The following is a 4,817-nucleotide window of genomic DNA, read 5'->3' as shown; positions in this document are numbered from 1 at the left end:
GTGTGTATTGAATAAACATTCTAAAACTTCTTCATCGGAAGAAGTAAAGTCACCATTAGGTAAGCGAATTTCGTTCACTTGGAAATCCTTAGATTTTGCAAGAATTTTGTTCAACCGACTGACTTCACTCAAACTGGAAACATTTGTACAAAGGTTTTTCCAGCCGGATCGTTCAGCAGAACGAAGAGCCTTCTTGTAAGCCTTGCGAGCTGACTTGAACGACTCTGATCCAGCTGAACGGCGTCTGTTCCAACTCCTTCTACATTGTTTCCTGAGTCTAGTCAGATCGGAATTCCACCATGGGGTCCCTCTTGTAGTCTTTACAGACCGCAGAGGACATGCTTCTTCAAAAGCTTCCATAATGTAGGATGTTGTAGTATCAACGGCATCATCCAGATCACTTGGATTTTCAATGGACGGAGAATATCCATGAAATTTGGTCGCAACCAATTCAATGTAGAGTTCCCAGTTTGTTGACCGGGGATTCCTAAAACGCAAAGTCTGCGCAGTTACATTTGAATGTTCAAAGAAGATGTAGCGATGATCAGATAATGATTCCTCATCTGATACATGCCAATTCGTCAACTCGTGACTGATTCTATTCGAGCAGAGCGTTATGTCTAACACTTCTTCTCTATTAGAAACCATGAAGGTTGGGCGATTGCCTATGTTAAGTAATCCAAGGTCTGTACTACTTAAGTATTCCATCAGACTGGAGCCTCTTGGCCGTGTAGTTCCGGCGTCCAGAATAGAACTACGGACAACCCGTTCCGGTGGTAAGAGTCCACCAAACGGGGTAACCCCAATTCAAGGTGTGATGCGAAAAACCGTGCTGAGGAATGAATGGTCGAAGGGGTGAAAAAGATGTTCGGCCATTAACGGAGCCTGTGGGGCACCTGGGCACCCCTCACAGTATTTGTCCCTTACCGCGTTAATGCAGGGCTCTGGCGTGGTTGACCTCTTTTCCCGTGCTACTCGTGGGATCCAAAATGAGTACAATATCAAATCAAAACAATAGTAGTAGTGCAGGTAGTAGCAGTAGTAGGGAAGCGAACCCCTTCGCAAGAAGTGGGCTAGCTAGATCTCCGTTGAGGAGAGTAGAAGCAGGAGGAGGCAGCAGTGCACGTAGTGCCAGTGCTGGAACCCATATTTCATCCCCGGCTAACGCATCGGGTGAAGTTATGGATGGAGCGTGGTTGATGAGGGCCATCAATAAAAGTAGAGATGGGCTCTCTGCGATGGAAGTGGCTGCACAGCAGCTCGACTCCATAATTGACTTTGCGTCCTCGAAGTCTAACATCAGCAAGGACCTCAAGCAGGCCTTGCTTAGACTTCGTAAGTCAATGTTGGCGGCCAAGCAGAACCATGCTGAACCCATGGTGACTGTGGCTGTGGCAGAACCCGTGGAACTGAAGGTGCCGAAGTCTACCCAGACGGAACCCTTCGTTTTCGCGGGCAGCCCCAAAAGCGTGGAAGCGAATGCTTACAGCAAGCAATCGCAGAAGCGCGCGAGGCAGCCGTCAGGGGAGGAGCTACCCGGCGGCGCTCGTAAGGCCAGGCGGATACTGACCCCGAAAACCGGCAGAAGTGCCGGAAAATCGGACCCCAGCCAGGCGTCCCGGAAAGCCGAGAAGGGTGGGCCCGAAAAGGCTGGCCCCTCACGGAGTGATGGGAACAGGGGGTTGCGACCTTTGAGAGGTCCTCCATCACCACAGGTCAGGGCGGAGCAGGGGGGGGACGCCCCCTGGACAACCGTAGTGAGGAAGAAGAAGAAGAAGGAACAGGAGAAACAGGAGCGCAGGGATACCAGACCTAAGAAAGGTAGGAGGGTAGGTGCCAAGCGCGAAAAGGGTGATGCGATCATCATCAAGACGGAAGAGTCCAAGTACTCGGAAGTCCTGAAGGCGATGCGCAGTGACGCGAAGCTTGCGGATCTAGGAGCCGACGTACGCAGTGTCAGACGCACTCGTACAGGCGAAATGATCCTCGAGCTTAAGCGCGACAAGGAGCGCAAGGGCGCCGCCTACAAAAGTTTGGCGGAAGAGGTCCTTGGCGCTGGTGTTGAAGTGAGGGCTCTGACGCAGTCAGTGACTCTGAAGGTGATGAACCTTGACGAGATCACTAACGCAGAAGAGCTCGTCACGGCACTGCGGCAACAGTGCGAAGTGCAGGTGCCCACCACCGCCGTTCAGCTACGGAAAGGTCCGGCAGGTACTCAGGTGGCCTTAGTACACCTACCTGTGGCAGACGCAAATAAGTCCGCTAAGGTAGGTAAGATCAAGGTTGGTTGGTCAGTATGTTCACTGAACATACATGAGCAACCAGTGATCTGCTTTAGGTGCAGGGAACCTGGACACAAGTCCTGGGGCTGTAAAGGCCCTGATAGGACTAAGTTGTGCAGGCGTTGTGGTGAGGAAGGTCATAAGGCACTAGGCTGCAAGAACCCTCCCAAGTGCTTGATTTGTTCCGGCAAGTCCGTGAACAACAATCACCCAACGGGAGGCTCAAGGTGCCCGACCTTCAAACGAGCCATCAACGAAAAATCACAGTGCAGGTAACGCAGCTGAACCTGAACCACTGTGACGCAGCTCAGCAACTGCTGTACCAGTCAGTTGCTGAGTGGGGGACGGACATCGCCATCATATCGGACCCATACCGAGTACCCGCCGGCAACGGCAACTGGGTCGTGGATGGATCCGGAAAAATGGCGGCGATATGGACAACGGGTAAATACCCTGTCCAGCAGTTGGTGTCTACTACCTACGAGGGCTTCGTGATCGCCAAAGTAAACGGGGTCCTCTTCTGTAGCTGCTATGCGCCTCCGAGTTGGTCGACCGAGCGGTTCACGCAGATGCTGGACTGTATGACGACCGCGCTGACAGGGCGAAGGCCAGTTGTAATAGCGGGTGACTTCAATGCCTGGGCCGTGGAATGGGGAAGCCGTAACACGAACCAGCGAGGTCAAATCCTGCTAGAGGCACTGGCCGTGCTAGATGTCGATCTGGCTAACGTTGGTTGTAACACATGCGGAAGCTCACTAACAAACTTTGCTTCCGCGCCAGGTAGCGAAGCTACCGCAAAGCCGCGATTCAACTATGCCCGATGAGACTCTGGTATCAAGGTTCACTTCCTGATATGTGACACGTGCAACCAATATTCCAACAAACGTATACCTGAATTAAAAATTGATTCGAGTTTCCGAGATATTTAAAATCCTAGCTAAGATCGGGTCAAGTTAGTCACGACACTTCGCATTCAATCGCCTACATTTATTCTCTCCAGCCTAACACATGTTCCCCACGCTATTCCATGGATTCTAGTTGGATTCACTCTAGTACATCACCTGATTCACTCGTACCTGCTTCCTGACGTCTGGCGGGCGACGAGGCGGGATGAGGCTTGGAGACGTTGCGTACCGGTACGATGGATGGCTGGATGAACACGAACTTGAAAGCTCTAATTATGAATGCTTCCACCCCGGAGGGGTATGCTGGCAGCAGGTGGTGATCTATGCTCTGGTACCGTGCTTGGGCGTAACGTTGCACCGATTTGCTCCGCGGAGGTGATTTGCTCACAAGGGACGATGGAGCGGGAGGAGGTTACCGCTCGCCGTGGTGATTAGCAAATAGTTGGTGATCTGTCCACTGCGGCGTCGTACGAGAATGGCGGATGTACGACGTGATCGCAACCAAGCGATCCTCTCCGGTTTTAATGGTTAGGTGCGAGTTCACTCCCGTAGTGCTTTTCTGGCCTGGGTCGGCCGAACTTGGCCCCGACCGGCGACCTTCGTTTGAAGGAAATCTTCAAACGACAACTTTAATGAGTTTACATATACTTTAGGAATGTGTTTGCTAATTTACCTGAGATTTTTGCTCTATTTCACAAGGACTGATAACCATGTGCTTTACAATAATCACAATGGTTTTAGCGAGAATCCTATCAAAGATAATTTAAGTTAACCTCTTTTCAGTGCATAATGCTACAGTATGATTTAAACTCACTTGGTATTTTTCAACTGTTATCTAGCTCGCTTTTTAGTTTGTAACTGTAACACACCACGTTTTTTTTTAACTTTTCTGAACTGCTTATGCACCTTCTCATGCGAATAGACTAAACCGGACTGAGACCGAAGCTAGGTGATTTACTATGAAGCTCCTATTCTTTTTCTGGCTTCTATTATATTCGACCGCGAGCGCGTGTTCGTTTTCTATTGGCTATCCGTAACCCCATATGAAAATGAGTGACTTTTTTAGCTTACCGCTTACCTGCTACCAAAGTCTACGAGGGGTATGTTTATTTCTAAATGCATTTGAATTTAAATTATTTTTTTATCTTAATCGTATTTTCTATTAGAAAATATTGTAACTTGTTACATTACTCCAAACACATACGAAAAAAAATATTTTCTTAGAATTTCTTCTAAGAAAATATTTTTCTTAGTCTAACCTAAATTTGAATCAGTAGATTTGTCTATTTTCAATTGAAATTTAGGATATTGATTTTAGAATTTGGAAATTGTATTTGCTATCAGACCACCCTGTACTAGTCTCGGAGAACTTCCTTAATTGAACAACGTTCGAAACGGTATTTACCTTATACCAAACTACGTACCTAAATGTATCCGTCTTTCGGACATCTTACGTCAATATTTTAATCGACAAATTACCAATGCATTATTTTCATATCAAAAATGTTCCCTATGTTATGGAACCAAACCTCGCCCCTAATCCGTGAGGGGTATAAACTATAGTAACTCAACTGACAGCATATTCGGGTGGCCGTCCAGCGTGGACTCTACTGTATGTTACTGCCTAACG

The 4,817-nt window shown here is 48.4% G+C and overlaps 1 long non-coding RNA gene across 1 annotated transcript; it reads right to left on the bottom strand.

Moving 5' to 3' along the window:
- Positions 1–3,020: 3,020 nt before the first annotated feature.
- Positions 3,021–4,453, bottom strand: LOC110679040. The gene is made up of 2 exons (XR_002502158.1): positions 3,861–4,453; positions 3,021–3,801 (listed from the first exon to the last, which is right to left on the bottom strand). It is a non-coding gene; the product is annotated as an uncharacterized LOC110679040 (long non-coding RNA).
- Positions 4,454–4,817: the final 364 nt, after the last annotated feature.

This window comes from Aedes aegypti, chromosome 3 (assembly GCF_002204515.2).
Source record: "Aedes aegypti strain LVP_AGWG chromosome 3, AaegL5.0 Primary Assembly, whole genome shotgun sequence".
NCBI classification, from domain to species: Eukaryota; Metazoa; Arthropoda; class Insecta; order Diptera; family Culicidae; genus Aedes; species Aedes aegypti.
Note: the sequence above shows the minus strand (reverse complement) of the source record. Positions and strands in the feature narration are given on the sequence as shown.